The sequence below is a fragment of the Lineus longissimus genome, chromosome 8, assembly GCF_910592395.1.
Source record: "Lineus longissimus chromosome 8, tnLinLong1.2, whole genome shotgun sequence".
NCBI classification, from domain to species: Eukaryota; Metazoa; Nemertea; class Pilidiophora; order Heteronemertea; family Lineidae; genus Lineus; species Lineus longissimus.
Window position 1 is genome coordinate 12,706,829 of NC_088315.1, and position 20,689 is coordinate 12,727,517.

At 41.7% G+C, this 20,689-nt stretch overlaps 1 protein-coding gene across 3 annotated transcripts in view; it reads left to right on the forward strand.

The window, feature by feature from the left end:
- The window catches only part of LOC135492178 (scoloptoxin SSD14-like), a 309,652-nt gene that overhangs the window by 288,004 nt on the left and 959 nt on the right, over positions 1-20,689 (forward strand). The gene's annotated exons all lie outside the window — the stretch shown is intronic.

Consider the following 20,689-nt stretch of genomic DNA (forward strand, 5'->3'; position numbering starts at 1 on the left):
ATCTCTTGGTTGAATTCAAGGATGTTTTTGCTGGTCAAGATATGGATATAGGGTGCATAGATGCGGTTGAACATAGGATTGATTTGACAACAGATGTTCCTTTCTGAGAGAGATCTAGACCTATTTGTTCAGCAGAGTTGGAGGATGTGCGTCGTCATATTCAACAACTTTTGGATGCTGAGATTATTAGGGAATCCAAAAGCCCGTATGCTAGTCCAATTGTTCTCGTCAGGAAGAAAAATGGTGATATTCGGCCAACAGTGGACTAATGTAGGCTCAATTAAATCACTGTTCGCGATGCACATGTTCTCCCTAGGGTAAAAGAGGCCTTCACCAAACTGGTTGGTTCACTGCCATGGATCTGAAATCAGGATATTACAATGTTACGATCAGCGATGAGGATAAGGCAAAAACAGCATTTGCATGTCCCCATGGGTTCTTTGAATGGAATCAAATGCCTCAAGGTTTGACTTCAGCACCTGCTACCTTCCAAAGATTGATGGAGAGATGTCTGGTCGGGCATATCATTTCAGAATTAGGCATTTCACCTGATCCAAAAAAAGATCGAAGCAATCAGCAGTTGGCCAAGACCTAAAAGTATGAAAGAGCTTTGCTCTTTTCTGGGATTTTTGGGCTATTACCGTAGATTCATTCGGAACTTTGCTGGCATTTCTTCTCCTCTCAGAAGCTTTAAAAGGGTGGTAACTCAAAGAAGTTATGTATTGATCATGCTAAGTTAAGCAGATGTTTGGTGAACTCTGGACATTTGAGTGTGATGAAGCATATGGGACTCTGAAGCATGCTATAACAACTACTCCTGTCTTAGCCTTAGCTGATCCAAGTCTTCCATATGAATCGCATACTGATGCGAGTGGAAGTGGTCTTGGTGCCGCTCTTTAGCAAAAGATAGAGGGTGTCTTACGTCCAGTGGGCTATGCTATGCGAGTCAGAGCCTTAGCAGTAGCGAGCTCAATTATCTGGCGCATAAGTTAGAGTTTTTAGCATTGAAGTGGACCATAACAGATAAATTCTCAGACTATGTTTATCATAACTCGTTCGCAGTACTGACGGATAATAATCCTTTGACATACATCATGAAAACCGCTGAACTCGATGCTACAGGCCAGAGATGGGTAGCTGCTCTGAGTTCTTATGACATCTCAGGTGAGAAGAATGCAGATGAAGATGGGTTATCACGAAGCCCAAAAGATGAAGATAATGCTTTTGACACTGACAGTGACTGGGATCAAGAACGAGCAACCAAAGAGTTAATTGAGAGGACCCAACATCTGCGAAAAGTTGTGTTGACAGGTTCACCGGGTGGACTTAAGAAAAAAAGAACCCGCAGTGCGATTGATGTCGAGGAATTTTAAGACCTTTACTAATGGGTCGTTGTACAAAACAAGCAAGTTGAAAGAGAAGGTTGTACAGCGACGTGTTGTTCCTCAAGCATTGAAGTCTAGGGTATTTGTTGGTATTCATGATGACATTGGCCATTTAGGTGTGGACCGCCCATTGTGTATTGCCAGAATATTATTCTACTGGTTTCAAATGGAACAGGTCATCATCAACTATTGCAGAGAATGTCGAAACTGTGTCTTGAGGAAGGGGAACAACAAACATCCTGCCCTTCTCAGTAAGCTTCAATCAACTGGACCGATGGACCTGGTTTGTGTTGATTTTCTATATGTTGATCCGAAGAATTCTGGCAAAAATTCTGGTTCTGTGAAATTGCGTAACCCAAGTTAGAGTTCCTTCGATTTAGTGGTGATGTCAAGGAATTGACTTCCTTTTGGGACAAGTTTATAGCTATCAATGACAATTCAGACCTACCTGCTGTAAATAAGTTTACGTATTTACAGTCGTTGTTAGATGGTGAGGCCAAAGCTGATCACTACTACATGCCTGTCAGACATTAAAAGAACGTTATGGACGCCCAGAACGTATAATATTTTCGCATATTCTGAGTTTGCTGTCGGTAACGTCTACGAGTTCTAGTAGGAGTAACAAAATGTCATCTCTATGGACACTGTATTATGAACTGATGGGTCATGTTAGAAGTTAAGAGGTGCTTGGTGTTGCAGTAGACAAATATGGTGTGTTCCTAACCCCATTGATTTTGTCTTGTTTTCCATCAGAAATACGTCTTGAGTGGGCTAGAGAAGGAGACAAGAGGGAGAGAGACCTTCAATTTCTGCTCGATTTTCTTTTACGGGAAATCAACACCGCGAACGTTCAGAATCATTAAAGTCACCGACCAAATTCTGTGCTGTGAAAAACATCATTCCGAAAAACAAGCCCATAGTGGTTCCTGCTGTTCAACTGTTATTGGGAGAAGACGGACCATATTGGTCTGAAAGTTGAGCCTATATTTATGTACCGTACTTGGTAGTTTCCATTATAGACTGAGACATGGCATGTTTTTGAGTCCTTCTGTAGGTCAAGAAGTGTTAATTTCTATGTGTAGAGTTGATCACCATGTTACCTTTGTTTGCCTGGATAAGTTGATTAGGTCATAATCATAATGCTCATGTTGATTTAGGTTTCTAGTCAAGCTGATTAGTAGGGTTTAATCAAAGCTCACAAGTTGTCTTGACAATGGGTCAGGATATTGAGTTGGATTCTTTTGATGTTAAACTATAGATAAATTAGTGCGGTGAGCTCAGACGACAAACCAAGGATGTGATCAGTAGAAAGTAGGACATTGCCATTAGGCCATACCAAATTGATTAATTAGTTAACATATTGTTTTGGCTTCCTCAAGGAGGGCGAGGGCAAAATAAAAATAAAAATGAAATGGATATTTTTTTGAGCTAAAATATTTTTTCGGCTTCCTCATGAAGGGTGAGGGCAAAATCAAAAATAAAATGGATATTTTTGTTTAGCAAATGAAAACATGAATGTCCTGTCTCTGTTCATGTCAGTCATTGTGTTCTGTTTTTGTATACCCACAGTCTTAAATCAAATGTTAGCTTGCTTTGAACATGTATAACACGTTAATTTGTACATATTGTATGATGCCTGTAGTTTACTGCTTTTAGATGCGCTGCAGATGCTAGCATTCAATAATCAATTAAATCTATCTGACACTAAAATTATGTCTTGTCTCTGTCATTGTCTCCTTCCTTTCCTGTCCTTGCACTCCAATTTAAATCTTACTGAAATCCAGCTTCTATTGTTCCCATTTGTGGCCCTACTTTCTTGCAGAACAGTCCCCAGCAAATTCAGCAGTCTTGAATAGGACTATACTTTGTACCAAAAGGCTAACAGATTGGGAAACAGCAAATCTTCAGGAGACTTCGGAGTCCTGATTCCCTGACAGCTAACCGGCTGTGACAGCAGACTTCAGGGGTCTTGGAGTCCGGAGTACCAGGATGCCCAGGTTGGGACACAGCATGCTTCAAGTTGCACTGACCATGCTGACACAGTGTAGGATGTGTGAACCCTAATGGCTGCCCTGAAGACTGCAAGAAGATGGGACACAGCAAATTTAGAAATTGTCCTCAAATGTGGGCAAAGTGGGATACTGGAACTGGATGAGAGAGAGAGAGTGAGCAAAACTATTTTGAATGGGAAAAGAAATGACTGTTTTTGGTAGGGGGAGGGTCAACATATTAAGAAACCATCTTTTCTCATTGACAATTCAACATATTTTTGCTACAATCCCTGGTGGAAAAATCTCAACACTTTGATATTAAAACGTAAACTTTTTATTGACAATTTCAAAACTTTTGATACAGCTTCAAGAATTCTCTCAAAGAAAAACAACATTTATTTTTCTCTGCAGGGTGTGGTGAATCTGTCTATTCAGTAGTTAAACGCTGTTTTAAGCTAAACACCCTTTATGAATTTGGCCCCTTGTTTTTCAAGGTGACGTGAAGTTTGCCAGAAAAAAAACTGTCAGTTTTTTCTTGGGGAATTTCCCCAACAAGCATCGTAGAAGGTACAAGACCTGCAACTTGGTAGTAATGGTCTGTTGCTACCAAACTGGGACCTTCAGCGGGTGCAATGTTTCGTTTTTGGCCACGCTGTGCAATACCAATTGGCATTCCTGGTTCCCCAATGGGCACAATTGTCTTATCATTGATGTAAATTACTGCACAGTGCTCTCTCCAGTCTGGATCAGTCATGAACTTTATGGGAAACCAACCAGTATGCTGAAAGCCTTTGGTTTTCCAGGGGTTCTGTAGACGAAACTGGCGTAACCACTCAATACTTGGCACAGCAACATTTCCCCTACCAATTTTTCCCAATCTCTCAAATCCCATACAGAAATAGCAAAAGGGAGATACCAATGATCCCCATGTCTGCGATCATCTACCTGTGCCATGTATTCTTCAAAATTTGAGTCAACCTCCCCAAAAAAATCATCAAATAAGGAATTCCCAGGGTTCCCATTTAAACGCCTTGGGTCAACACAGATTGCCAGAGTACAATAATTCTGCCACCCTCTCATCAATTTCTCGCGTTTTAGCAGTATCAGGACTGGAGCAATCATCAGTTAGAAACTGATATATAGAACAAAGCATTGCCTTTGGTGCAGCAACAACCTTGCTGTATCTATCAATGAAAGCTTTCCGAACAGTGCCAGTTTGATACTTCGGAACTACTCTTGATACTTCAACAATCATTTCAGCATTGTTCAATTCAATATGTTCATATTCTATGAGGGCTTTCCGAATAAATGATAAAGTACCCAAGTAGTTACCAAATGGATACCTGTACATATAGCAATTCAATGGTCCCAGATGAATTTTCTTTGGCTCAAACCAAATTCTACGATCAAATCAATCCTCAGGTGCAAAGTCATTTGCAAGAACACAACAAAAACCATCAGTCTCTTCTAGTTTTGCATGCAAGTCCTGGTACTGAGGGGCGACTGAGCCTACCGATGGGGGAATATGAATCAATTTGTCCCTATATTCCTGGGCTGGAAAAAACGTTGGCGGTGTTGTGTAACTTTTTCATTCACCTTCTCTAGATATTGCAAATTCTTTTTTAACCCTTTCGGACCCAACACCTAACCCACCCATCTATCCAGGCCCAAAATGGGGATTTTTAGAGCTTTTTTCTGCTGGCCTGGTGTGTTGAAAATAAGAGAGATAGAAGAAAATGACTGCTTGGGTTGGATAGACAACTAAATGGAGAATATTTTGGTTGGGAAAAAAAAAAATTTTAATGCATATTCTCAAAACTGTCCGCAAGTGATTTTTTTTACTTTGAAAATTCTTGGCTCTCTTTGTTTCAAGAACCACCAACAAAAACTGCATGGAATAGGTAGGGGGGTGGGTCATCTTCATTTTCACACATTTTTTTTTCAATTATCTTCGAAATTATGATTTTGGGGACATTTTCCTCATTTTTGGGCGAAAACGTCAAATTTCATATTTCAGCCAAAATAAAAGGTAAAAACCACTTCTTTTGTTATTATATCTTTATTATAACTATTAGAACTTTGAAACTGTGATAAACAAATTGTTTTTACCTGATAGTTAGGTGAAAAAATACAAGATCACCCTGTTTTTGAATTTATCACACCTGCAACTGCAACATGTAAGATTGTATGATTCAAACTTGTGAACTTATGAACTCAAAAATAAACACTGGTTGGTGTCAAAAATGTCTCTGACTCATTGTCTCTTCAATTTCCTTGCTTCACTGTAGCATCTAATGAGGCCTGCACATTAGAATAGCGAAGAACAGTGTGGTAGATCTCAAAACATTTGTCAGGATGAAGACCTGGGTGTGACGGACACTGTTTACAGATGTACACTGTTTTCAGAGGACAACCAGAAGCAGCCCTTACACCTCTCGCATAACATACTCTACAATTCTTGGTAGGATGTTTGTCACTGCAATCAGCTGGAGCTTCTTTTTTCATTAGGAAATGCCTGCCTGTGAACCTAGCAACAGGATGGTCAAGGTATTCTGGATTATCTTCAACTCTGGGGTTGGCAAGAAGGAGAGATGTGATAACACTCTGCATGAATGCCAAAAAATCCATGCTAGTGTTCCCTTTGTGGAACTGCATGATTTTATGGGCATTCAGGGAGCATTGCATGAGAAGCCTGAAGACAATCTTACGGTACCATTTGTAAGACTTACGAAGGGTGTTCTGTGCATGTAGCTGCTGGTCGACCATGTCGACACCCCCCATGTGGTGATTGTAATCATGAATTGTCTGTGGCTTCATCACTGGTTCTCCTTCTCTGTCCTTCTTGCCAGTGTCAACCACTGATGTATCATGATTAGTTGTGAGCATGCACACAACCTTTGGTTTGTTATTTGCCTTGTTTTTCTTGGCCCTAAATTTTATAGCCAGCATCTTTTTATCATTTGTGGGTGCAAAAAAAGCAGACTCCCCTTTTTCAAGTGATGGTTCCTTGTCTGAGGTGCATAATTCTTTCTGGCACATTTGATTGTACCTACAGTATGAGTATCATGCTCTAGTAAGAAGTTTGCCAATGCTGGAGAGGTGTAGAAATTGTCTACAAAGAGGACATGACCATTTCCTAGGTATTCATTGATGAGGACACATGGAATTCTTTCGGTGGCAGGCATGTCCTCATAGAGCCCATTCCTATGTGAAAATGACCCTTGGCCACAGTAGACTATGAAATCAAGGGTTATGCCAGTGGATGTGCAGAGCTCATATAATTTCACTCCAAACCTGGCACGTTTCGTTCTGATGCACTGACGAAAAAGAAGACGACCTTTGAAAAGGACAAGTGATTCATCCACACTTAGGTTTTTACCTGGTGAGTAGACATTTCTACACCTCTCCTGAAGCATTTGAATGAGTGGTCTGATCTTGTGTAACCTATCTTTATCTGGATCTGTTGGGTTGTAGTTTGGATCAGCATTATCATTGAAATGAATATATCCTAGGAGAGACATGAACCTTTCGCGAGTCATAACCTCCCTGAAAATAGGGGTGTCAATAATATCGGTGACATTCCAGTACATAGGGATCCTGGGCTTGTGAACAATACCCATCAGAAATACCAGTACAAGAAATGTCTTTATCTCATTGGCATCTGTATCAACCCATGTTCTGGCCCAGGAATACCTCCTGTGTTGACCTTTTGCAATCTCTTGTTGAGCAAAACGATTAGTCTCTCTGACCATGAGCTCAAGAACCTCAGCAGTCAAGTAAAGTTCAAAAAAATCTATTGGCTCAGCTCCATCTTTTATCTCTCTGCACCAGTGAAAGGGATGTTGCTTGGCTCAAAATCCTGTACTTGCGTCCAGTTCCATCGTTCAGGGGCAGCACGTCGATTGGCGCCACCTCGCCCATGACGCACGCCACCTCCATGACCACGTGCACAACCGCATCGTCCCCGTAGCCCCTGTTGCAGCTGGGCTAAGGGCACATTATCATCACTGCTATCACTAGGGTCTAGAGCTACAGGAGAGGGGGATCTAGACATCTGCCTGGCCCGTGCATTAGGCCTTGGCAGTTCATTTTCACTTTCAGAATCACTGACGTCTGCAAAAGACACTTCAGGACTGCCAGCTTCATCAACCTCACCTTCACTTTCAGAGTCCAGTTCATGGTCCGAGTGGTCGAACTCCCAGTCCGAATCAATGTTTTCCCCATCAGACAGCTCTATATCTTCACCCCCCAGGTCTAAATCGGACTCGCTATCATCATCGGGCGCCGCAAGAACATCTTCGGTAGACAAATGTGCTTTCCGTTTTGCCGCCATATCGCCACGCTGCTGCTCCACAATGCATGGAGTACAAATGTCTACTATGGCCGTATTTATCGGTGGGGAATCCCCGAAATCAGCGTGACTGGTTTCATTGATTGTAGACATTGGTTTGTTAGGCAGTTTGAAGATGGCAGCACCGTAATTTGCTAGTTATCAACCATCTTCTCCATCAACCGCCCCACGGTTGCTCGGGTAATTGCGGTGGGGTCAAGATCAACCGTGTCACGGTTGCTCAGGTCCGAAAGGGTTAATACATTGCTCAAATCAACTGAAAAACATGACCTGTAAGACCAGTCCTGCATCAAAGAAGTAGAGATTCCATCTTGGTGTCCCTGTAGTCTAGCTGTTTCAAGCGGGGGTATACATGCTTGTGCTCCATCCATGATGAAAACTTTAAACCCTCCAGTAAACGAGTGTGTAGCCCTGTCTTCGAACTTCTTTCGGTGTGGGTACAAATGCCCATCCTGAAATGAAAAAAGAGAGAACGACAGAGAAGAAGAAATAACAAAAATAATATTTTATTTGACTTTATCCAACATGTACCTTGGGAGACACTGTCAAAAAAAATGCCAATTCAGGCTATCATGACAGATCCAGGTAGTGACTAATAGCTGGAATGGTAGAGGTCAAGGTCACCTCCAAAATCAACAAGATATTTTATTTCATGAAATATAGATTTGCCTACCTTGCGATGCGCTCAGCTTAACTTCTTCGGCTTTCGACTGCGCCAAGGTATCGATGATGTGGGTATATAGCTTCTCGGGTCCAGTTAGCTTTTTAGTACGTCCATCACATCATTTCTTGGTGGCCAATGCAGTGGTTTCTGCCCCATCAGTACGACCGTCGCTGTTCTCTGCATTTGGTTACTCTTCCCATCCATATCCCGGCCCGACTCTTCTAGCTCCACAGTGATGAATTCGCATTCAAGTACTTATCGTGGTAATTGGGGCATCAGACTGCATTTTGATGCAACTCTTATCCTCCTGTTGGTCACGATGAATAAAGAATGTTGGCCTACCACCAGAATATTCTGGGAAGTTTCCATCGCCCTGATGATCGCTGCTGGCACTATCACTATTCACTTCATTGTCAAATAAGTCCTGAAATGACCAGCGGACAAGCCAATATCCTTTGAGAACATTTACACCCTTTTTGATGCGATAACAATACCAAGAAGACATTGTCATTCAATAGATTGACAACAATAGCTGAATACTGTGCACACTTCAGCATTTCAGCTGTTGGGTGCCATCTTACATCAAGTCTCTGCACATGCTCAGGCAAGCCATTTTCTGGGGGGCTTCCAAATTGTTTGCATGGATGGAGTACAATACATGTGCGCGGCTGGCCAAAGTATTATAAATGCTAAGCGTTTTTAAAGGTTTTTTAATGATTTTATTCTTACGACACCAGTATAATAAAATGATGCGGGAGAAATAAATATACAATGAAACTTTACCGCATAGAAAAATGTAGGAGTGGAATGAGTCATGCTTTTGGTTTTGGGATTTTCGGCATGCGGGATATCCGTTAACCAAACAATCAATTTGGTACGGCCTTACATGTAGGGTCTGAGACATCTGGCAGTGTAGATCAGTCAGTGTCTCATGTTTTGACTTAGAATGTGCTTTGTGCATAAGGGTGTACAACATGCTTTGCCCTTTGAGTTGAATTTCCGAGTTAGCGCATTAGAATTATGATTGTAACTCTATATTTTACAAATAGACAAATGTGACATTATATCAGTTTAGAGACACTGGTTGTTACATTATCAGTCCAGAGACACTGATTGTTGTAATGTGATGTGACGCAATGAATTTGGCATAGTATTAGTCATTGAAACATGCAATTCTATTCAGGAAATTGCTTCATGTTTAGTGAGGATTTCTTTTCAATCAAAATTAGCGTCAGCATACCTTTATTATTGATTTAATTTGTAATGTCCTTTGGGTTTAATTTGAAATCCAGTGCTCAAGATTAATTCAGCGTTAATACAATTGTTCTTTCATTCACTTTCCTAATATTTGATGTCAGAATTAACTATGATTGGATAAAGTAAATGAGTTTTTTTAAACCATTTTTTTTTACTTTCTATGGTCTATTATGATGCCCCATGATGTTTTATGAAGGAAAAAAACAATATTTTGTATCAAAACACCCTTGAAAATGTATTTCCATAATTATTTCCATCGGGGGTCAGGCCCATTCAAGAGGAAAATTTCGTCGAAAACGAAACATTCTGGAACTCCTTTATCTTTCTTTCAAACGATTTTCACAGGGAATCGGATATCCCTATCATGTCCTTATCATGTCCTTCAGCCTCTGTTTCTAAATGTCTATGGGGTAGGGGCCTAACAAGGGGTCAGAGGGGGCGGGGGGGTTGTATGGAAAAGTCAAAGTCCGTTGTTCTAGTCAGCAGCTGCACCAGCAGCCGGGGCATTGGCTGGACCATTTGCAGGTTCATCTCTTGCGTAGTTCAGTTTCGTGTGTGCTATGCCTCGAAATAATTGTCCACATGGAGGCCTGGCTGAGATGGGCATGTCTTGCAGACATAAGTAGACTCCTACTGCTCTTCCGTTGGGGAGGAAGTCCTTCCGGGCGTAACAGACCACACCCCTCTTGGCTGGACGCGCCCTGTTTCCCTGCGGTGGCCTCTTCATCAGGAAGTGACGTCAAGTAAGTCTGGTGAGGGCGTCTGGGTCGGCTACACGACCTCTTCCTTCACGTGCTGGGTTCAATATTGCGTTCAGTACATCGCAGATGAATTTGAGGAAGTCCTTTTTCCCGCCTCGTAGTTGGTACAAACGATGACTGTTCAAGAGACATTGCATCAATAACCTCATAGCGACCTTCTTGTACCATTTCATGGATCTTTGAATGACCTGGTAATAGTGCAATTGCTGGTCGACCATATCTACTCCACCCATAAAGCGATTGTATGCAAGGACACAGAAAGGTTTCATAACGGGAGTTTCATCAGCCATTCTCTTTCCCGTAGGGCGCACTGTTGCAGCATGCTTGATCGTAAGCAAATGGACTATCTTCGGTTTCCCATCGCATTTGTCTTGATGAGCTCTGAACTCTACGGCAAGGCACTTCTTGTCCTCACATTTGTAAAACGTGGAGGTGTTCTTCTCAACCACAAGATTGGTGAGCTCACGAGAGAAATTCTTCCTATTGGTACGGATTGACCCACAGGCGGGTGTACCTCTGATCGCTTGGTCCTTATTAACTGTTTGAAGTCCAGGCGTCGTTTCCAAAGAAGGAGGGATTCATCAAGCGAAAGTTCCTCACTGTAGATTGTAGGCGGTCCTGAATAATGTCATCAGTTATATAGAGGGAAAGGAAATCTATTGGTGTCGGATCATTTGGCAGTGGTGCTAAGATCTCCTCTTTCCGGTGAAGACGAAATCTTTGGGCCGAAATTCATCGGTCCTCTCCCATTCCAACGGTGGAGGTGCGGGGGCTGCTGCACGTCGTTGTCCACGGCCACGTTGTGCTCGTGCCTGTCCCCATCCACTTCCTCGACCGCGTGCTTGAGCTGCATTCGGAACAGCTGCTGGAACAGGAGGTGCGTTGGCTACAGGCACAGGCGCAGGTGGTGCAGGGACTTGCTGTGCTTGTGCTGCTCCTCGTACACGTCCACGACCACGTTGTGCTTGTGCCCCGCCAAGGCCCAAGCCAAGTTCAGGCCCTTCCTCGTCGTCTGTTTCCTCGCTGTCGGTATCACCCAGATCAGGTTGAACACGTGGCAAGCTAGGCCTATGCGGATGTCTCAAATTGGGCTGGGCTTGCTGGGGATTTGCTGGGACTGCCTGTTCATCATCTCCATCCTCATTGTCGGTATCGAAAAGACCTATTGGAAAACGTGGTGGCTCTGATTTGCGCCGCTTTGGAGGGACTGGTGCTGGTGTATCATCATCTGCACTGGATTGGTAATCACTAATAGACGAATGGCTCGAGCGGGGGCTGGGGACATAGTCTTCATCATCATCATCGACTTGCGGACCTGTTGCCATTGAAGCCTCAGCATTTGCTCCGTCAGGCGGACCCACATGAACTGTCGGCAAAGCTAGTTGAAAAGAAAAAATTGAGCAGGGTTATCCTCCAAAGTAGGGGCAGGGTCGTCTCGCGTCTCATCCTCCTTGCCTGTTGAACCATATTCACTGGCTTCCATTGGCTCTTCTCCAGCTCCTTCATCGTCAGACGGTTCATCAACAGCCATTGCTGAAAATGAAATGGGATGATGGAATGATCCTAGGTAGGATTCAATGGTTTTCTTACATCAAATAGCAGCTGGCCGGCAGTGATCACTGGCATAGCAACCCAGTATTGTGTATTGTGTCGCCCCCTTTAGATTTTGCAACGTTAAAATGATATCGTGCAGAGAGCATTAACACACAGTGCACTGCCTCGTGCGATAAATAGAAACATAATGAAAAAATATTAACCTCATGACGTGCGGTGCACGTCAGCTGCACGGGGCAGTGCATGTGGCATGACGTGCCAGGCACGTCAGCCGCAGCGAAAGGGTTAAATAACTTTATTATAAAAATATGTATATAAATGGATTATAAAATAGTTCGCTAAGACCTCTTACATTATGTCCATAAATTAACATTAGTTGTCCCCCGGAGCTTGTGTAGGTGGACATGGTATTAGTACATGGCACCAACTTTGTGCTCGTTTCAACCCTACAGCTTCTAAACGACTCAAGCAATTTAATCGATATTTGGTGGAAGGAGTGAAGGACATCTGAAGATGTGTCCCACTAAAATTCATCCCGGTCAGATTCCCGGCCTGGCCAGTAGGGGGCAAAATGTTGCGGCGCTCGGCGGACGCACGTTTCCTGTCCGCTCTGTAACTTCTGAACGACAAAATATTTTGGATTGAAATTTGGTGTGCTGATAGAGGGTGGGCCAAAGGTGTGTCACGTCGAAAAATCGGCCGAGTTTGATTCTCCATTTGGCCGCCAGGGGCCAAAACCAAAAACACATAAAGTGTTAGAACTCGCTTAATATTTGTCTGATCTTTACCCTATTTTTATGGTAGACTAAGCTAACATAGATACACGAAATGTGTCCCGGGTTTTTAGTTTCATTCATTTTTCTGCCCTATAGGGGGCGCTTCCTGAAAATCATGAAAATTCCCTTCCGCTCTGTAACTTCTGAACGACAAAATATTTTGGATCAAAATTTGGTGTGCTGATAGAGGGCAGGACAAAGGTGTGTCGCGTTGAAAAATCGGCTGTTTGATTCTTGATTTGGCCACCAGGGGGCCAAAAGAAAAAACACAAAGTGTTAGAACTCGCTTAATATTCGTCTGATCTTTACCATATTTTTATGGTAGACTAGCATAGATACACGATATATCACCCGGGGTTGTAGTTTCATTCATTTTTCTGCCCTTTAGGGGGTGCTTCCTGAAAATCATGAAAATTTCCTTCCGCTCTGTAACTTCTGAACGACAAAATATTTTGGATTGAAAGTTCGTGTGCTGACAGAGGGCGGGACAACGGTATGTCGCGTCGAAAAATCGGCCGAGTTTGATTCTTGATTTGGCCACCAGGGGGCCAAAACCAAAAACACATAAAGTATCTTTACCAAATTTTTATGGTAGATTAAGCCAACAGAGGTACACGATATATCACCCGGGTTTTTAGTTTCATCCATTTTTCTGCCCAATAGGGGGCGGGGTGCTTCCTGAAAATCATGAAAATTCCCTTCCGCTTTGTAACTTCTGAACGCGAAATATTTTGTATTGAAATTTCGTGTGCTGATAGAGAGTGGGCCAAAGGTGTGTCGCATCGAAAAAATCGTCCGAGTTTCATTCTCGATTTTGCCACCAGGGGTCCAAAACCAAAAACACATAAAATGTTAGAACTCGCTTAATATTTCTCCGATCTTTACCAAATCTTTCTGGTAGACTAGGCTAACAAAGGTACACGATATATCTCTCGAGTTTTTAGTTTCATACATTTTTCTGCCCCATAGGGGGCACTTCCTGAAAATCATGAAAATTCCCTTCTGAACGACAAAATATTTTGGCTTGAAATTTGGTGTGTCACGTTACTGGGACACCCAACTGAACCATAAACTTCAGTCAATGACAGCCAACAACACCACACGGATTTAAACTACACATTTTTAAAAAAACACCCAATAGCGACGGGGGACATTCAACGCTATGCTTGTTCAGATTAAAACTCAATATATACATGATGATGCAGACACAAAACATCATAAGACAGTTCATAATTTGCAGATCAATAAAAATTCACAGAGGTAAAATTAACATTCAGTTCTTAAAATAAACTAGGCTCATGTGCGGCAGTTTTGGCATCTACAGATTGAAGTTAGGCTACATGGACGATAGGGGTCTATAGTGTTCACTTTATCGAAGTAAAATTCATAAAGTTTTTGGGGAATGCTCTTCCCCTCAACATCAAGCAGGAAAGACTGCCTGATATCGAGTGGAAGGGCATTCAAGATTTTTCCAACCCTGACGAAGAAGCTTGACGCAAAAGCCTCTGTTTTAAAACGTGGACACAGGAGGATAAGATCATCACCCCTACACATAGTAAAAGTCACGTCTGGGGCATGAGTTTGAGATCAAACAGTATTTCCAAGCAAACAATGGCACAAAAATACAACATCGGCTATCTCTCCTCAAAAGGAAATTGGTAGTAAACCAAGCAGTCCAACCCTAACCTGATGGATGATCACCACCTAATATCTGTTTTGTTACTCTTCGTTGTACACCCTCAATATAATAGAAAGTAAATTTCAAATTGAAATAGTAGACAAAGCAGTTGTACAAAATTCTAATTTGCTTCTAACTAAGCTCATATACAGTTTTTCTGGAATATCCCGCTTTGCCGAGGACCAACAACTCTACGGATGAGGACCCAAGCCTTATTAGCACTACTGACAATTGATTCTATATGCTTGTTATGAGACAAGTCGGACTGCATAATAATAACGAGGTCTTTAATGGCCTCTACCCTGATCAGAACTGTGCCATTTATATTATAATAGAAGTGGAGTGGGTTTCGTTTCCTGGTAAATGATATACACTGGCACTTTTGGGGATTGAAATTCGTACCCCATGTTTTGGCCCAATGAAACAGAGATCCAAAGTCGTCCTAAAGTCAAAAGCAGTTGCTTTTGGACATGATAGCTCCGTATAATTTCGAATCGTCCGCAAAAAGATCGACGTATGACTTATCATTGACAACATCAGGCATGTCATTAACATATAAAAGGAACACAAGGGGTCCTTAAGTGGACCCCTGAGGCACCCCAGAGGTTACATCTAACAAAGGTGATGCAGAACCATTGAGTACAACACGTTGTTTTCGGCCTTTTAAATAAGATGATAACCAACGATGAAGTCTTCCATGAAAACCGTACATCTGGGCCCATATTCATAAAAGCCTGCTAAGCCCAGTTGGCAACTATTTTTGACCACATCTGCCAACTAAGCGCAGTTGGATACTCTGTGTTATTAATAAAACTCCGCTAAGCTCAGTTTGGTGCTAAGTTGTCTGCTAACTTTAGAGGTGCTCTGGGGTACCTCTTAGTCACTAGTTGGCAACTAATTTTGTCAATTATACCTTGGAGTCAGAGGCAAGATGAATTCAGGAGCTGGCAAAATGGCATCGTGTGAAGAGAAAGGAACGGGATATTCAGAGACATACTTATTCTAATTTTTGTGATATATCACAATATCAAAAAAAAAATTCAATATTTTTCAATGCAACTGTGTTCTGTTCATTCCCTCCATGATATATTTCATGAATTTGAGCATAACCACATGTTGAAATCTTGAAATTTAGAGCGAAATATTATATCATCGTAATCATACTAGTTTTGATATGTTTCTGCCTCTACAGGTGATATTTTGATTTTATGTTTTAGGTAGGCTCATGTTACCCTCTCTAGTATTCAATGACATTGAAAAATCCTAAAATATCAAAGAATATCAAAATGTCAAAATGTTGGTAATTTCTATACAATATCACGAACATTAAATGAAAATGTCTTTTTAATTCTCAAAATCAAACTATCAAACCCTGCAACATTTTAAAAAAAGCTGAAAGGGAAATAATAGACAATTCCAACCATATGCCGCAAACGGAATCAAAATCGGTCCAAAGGCACACACAAAATGCTTACATGCAATCCCCTATTGAAAGTGAAACAAACGCGCCTTGTGGTATGTGGTTTGGGACAAAGGCCAAATGCCTAGCTAACAACTAACAAAATCTAAGTTGACACCTACCTTGCAATGTTCTTAGCAGGGTTTTATGTGACTGTGACTGATGAATCAAGGGCTGTAATACTGGGTAGTTCTTGTTATAAACACATCTTTCCATTACTTTTGATACAATTGGTAAGAGAGATATTGGTCTATAATTCATTATATGTTGCTTGTCACCTTTTTTGTGAACAGGAATTACATTACTTAACTTCCAGTCAGAAGGCAATAGACCACTCCACATTGACACATTAAACATGTAACTACTAGAGGCTGCTATTGCTGGGGCACTGGCCTGTAGAACCCTAGGAGACAAATTGTCCGAACTACCAGCTTTGCTTGTATCAAGTTTCATCGGTACATCATACACTTCTTATGGAGAAAAAAATTAAAACTCTAAATTATCATTGTAACGGATTGGAATCTCAGGCAAATGAACATAGTCAGTATGGGAGAACACAGAATAGTAGTATTCATTAAATTCTCTACACTTCTCAGCACTATTACTCACAAGTGTTTCTCCAATTTTGATAGTACCTGAAATAGATTTACTCTTTACTTTTGAATGGTAAAAAAATTAAAACGATTTTGAATCATGTATGAAATTGTCACTAATAGTCACATGGTCATTAAATTTAACACGTGTCATATTTCTAAGTTAATTGCGCAATTTCCTGTACCTGCGCCAGCAAGAATCGCTGTTCAGGCGTTTTGCCTTACGGTGTGCCGCATGCACTCTGTTAGGCAAGTGTTTGACCTCTTTATCAATCCATTTAGGTCGAGAAATATCTGTGACTGTCTTTTTTGGAATAAACTTGTTGATACCCTCCCAGACACAACTGGACCAAGTGGTCCACAAACCATCAGTAGTGAGGTTTCGCAACCACCCGCTTAGGCCCTACGACGACGTTTATATATTGTTCGGGTGAACTCACACAATAGATAAACGTCGTCGTAGGGCCTAACCGGGTGGCTGGAAACCTCACTAGTATCAATTTGTACCAACTGATGATCACTCATATAGGGAGACTCTGGTCCAATTGTGTCAAGAAGAAAACGCTGTAGTCCTTCAAAGTCTGCACTTCTATAGTCATACACCGTGCGCTTAATTAATTGTCTCCTAGGTGCATGTACACGAATTCGGGTGAAAACAGGATACTGTAACCCAGGAAAATTTTGTGGGCAGGTTAATTTTGCGGTATTTGCGGTCGGCACAAATCCGCAAAATTAACCTGCCCGCAAATATATTCTGATCTTGCTATGACGCACTCATCCGCAAAAATAAACTGTATAAATACTAAAACATACACACATATACAGACAGTGTTTACCTACACTGCGCCGATCGGCAATGAGAATGCGGTCGGGAGCCGATCAATTAAGCTCGAGCAGCATTGTAATTACGCTGCAAATCATGTGTATTAATAGAAGAGATAAAAATAAAGTTTGATACCAGTATGCATGTTAATTTTGCGGGAGTTGCGGTCGGCCACAGTCCGCAAATTTAAAATGCGCAAATAATACTGTTTAGACTGAAAATTGACAAATCCACAAAAAAAACCTGCCGCCAAATTTCCCTGGGTTACAGTAGTGGTCAGAGTCATACATATCCGGCCAAGTTTCTGGTGCTTCATATTTCTCAGGTTGGTTTGTGAGTATCAAGTCCAGAATGTTACCGTTTATATGTGTCGCAAGCAAAAATCATTCTCCAGTTCGCAGAATTCTTCATAAAGTTGTGAGCTACACTTTGGCATTTGGGATGTCCAATTCATATCCGGAAGGTTGAAATCACCAACGAGGGAAGTATGTGAATACCGTTTGGCACACTTTGATAGTACACCTTGGAGCGCAGAGATGAAGCTAAGCTGCAATTCTACATTGCCTGTTGGATTGTAACACACAACAGTTGCGATATTTTCACCATTTTCAGGTCTTATCTCACAAGTTAATATTTTGTGATCGTTTAGGAGGTCCGAACGAGCGGTTGCACAGATACAATTTCGGCACACTAACAGAACTCCTCCTCCACGTTTCTTAGAATTTCGATCTCCCCGGAAGATCATATAATCTGGAGGCAGGATTTCAGCATCCTTGACATCAGGAGTCAGCCACGTCTCTGTCACAACTACATGATCAAGATTGTTACAAATCATGAGCTGTTGAAAAACAACCAGTTTGTTTGTAACATTATTTACGCATTTAAGACTACGAGCGTTAAGCTGAGCGAAGGAGAGGGTGCCATCATCCGAACCGCCACTCCCGCGAAGAGAGGTATTGGCAGCACTACTTTTAGTATCTCTCCCAGGAATCACCATACGAGTAGTCAACAGCATTTTTCCCGCCTTCGTAGTTTGTCTCGACGTTATTCCAGGATCGGTGATAAGCCCTCCTGGGTCTGCATGCGTAGTGTTTTTTGCGAGGGTTGTACTGTTCTTCGTAGTAGCAATTGTTGCAACGATTGTGCTAACCGTCGTCGCGGTAGTAGTTTTGTTTTTCCGTCGACTGAGACGTCCTTTATGCCAAGAGACTGATCATGCGTGTCGGTAATCCAGTGTTTTGGATCGACCTGACCCACATATATATCAGTTGTAGGCCGTGAAGATGCTGTAAGTGTCATGGACACATGTCCATGAACAGCCTGGCTGTGCATCAGCCTGCCCTTAATATTTGCGATGTTTTCGTTTCAGACTTCGCACTTTCTGTGCTTGGAATTGAGACAGTTTAAAGTCCTCGGCACGTACATCAGCATCAGCTTCAACGCTGACGTCGACATCAGCGTCACCATCCGTACCGTTGTCAGCAGAGCTGTCCTGTATTTCAGAGAACATATCTTGACTATAGCTTAGAGGTTGCTGGGAGTTCGGCGGCTTTGCCTCCTCAGTCACATTTAAGATGACGTCGGCACTTGGGTTCTCACTACAGTCTTTTTCAAAAAGCCGCTTCTTTAAACTTGTGTTTTCATTTTTTAGCTCAGCTGACAAAGTCAGCGAAGCTGGTAATATTACTAAGGGAATGGTGTCCGTCCTTCCTGCCATCCTTCCTTCCATGTCAATTTTGGGCATTTTGTAACCGTAAGACCTAGGCACTTTGTTGACGCTGCTAAATTAGGAGTAGCCCAAGGGGAACTCAGAAACAAAAAAATCAGCGCGATCCGACCTACATTCGGCGAATGAGGTCATCGGGAAGTTTAAACTTCTTTCCTTTATACCTCGGGCCACAGAGGAAATATTGTTTTCAAATCTGGCCGAATATTTTTTAATAATTTTTCATTTTGACTTGTAATGGAATTAGTTTTCAAAGCTATAAACTTGAAACTTTGTACACAGGACCCCCAGGTCAGGTGACCTCCGACAATGAATTTCGGTCTGATCTTATTCTCGACTTGGCCAACAGGAGGCCAAAACTAAAAAGGTAAAAAATGCAATATCTCGCTTATTAGTGACTTCGTCTTTCATGATATTTTTATGGTAGGTACTCCAAGCAACGATACATCACATGTCATACCGACTTTGGTTTGACCTATATACTATACATGTAGCATGTTTCTTAACCAGGATGATTCCTAACCACCAAATATCTATACGGTGAGCACAATGGCCCTTGGCCATTTCATTTTTGTTAATTTGGCACGCGGCCATCTTAAAAAACATTTTTAGCTCAGTTTTGTGACGGAATATTGTTTTAAACTGCCCGAGGAAAGAAAATTGTGCATCTCTACATTCAGCTGAGCGCCAGGCCCATGGCCTCTTGTTCTACTCTCTAAGATCTGAAACAAAATTGGAAAAGCATCAAAAACGTTCAGAAAAATAGTTTACCGGTGAGTCAGAAGAAGAATAAACATAGTGCAGTTAAAGTGAAGTGATACTAGAAATCTGACCTTCCAAAAAAAATCTTCAAATTAATCGGTGGATAAAAGAGTGAAGTATCAGTTTTGACTGTGTATCTATCCATTGCAAGTACCACAGTAATTTCAAAAACAACATTTTCTAGCTAAATTGAGACAAATTTGCTATTATTCGTTCTGTGTATCAAAATGTCATACATTGTATGTCAGAGGACTTGAATAATTCAGTTGATCATTATCAAAGTGGTTCTGATCGGTTTTATAGAGCATATTATTGACTGGTTTTCGGCATCCAAACCAGCAATGGCCAACCAAAGGCTAACTTGTTATTTTAGTGTGTGTTTATGTATAGCGTGTTCAGTGTACAGGATTCATATTGCTAGCTTGCCTGCATTGGGTTACTGCCTACATTTTCCAGGCAATAGTTTGGCAGAAGGTGGTTCATGAATGCTTATTCCTCGCACCAATAAATATTATATTTGGAAGAAATCATTTCGAGAATGCAAGGATCAGCGGTGACCAAATTGTGAAGAATTAGTCTTAAAAATCAGAAAACGAAAGATCATGGAGGCAATAGTGAGGTTTCGCTATCCCGTTCTGAGAACCAAAGCACCGGGAATGTGGGAATGGAAACGAGTACCATTCCCGTTATCGGATGTATCGAAATGGGTTTCGCATTCCCGACTGATACCCAGCAGTGACTGGCAGTTTTTAACGGTTTTCAGTTATTCGACCAACTGTTTTAGTGACGTAAATATGGCCAGGTTATCACGCTGTCGTGATTTGTCAGAATATTCTATATTGTATCTTGACAATTAAATGTGAAAAAACATCATTTACTGCTGAAATGGCCCACAAATTTGCCATTATT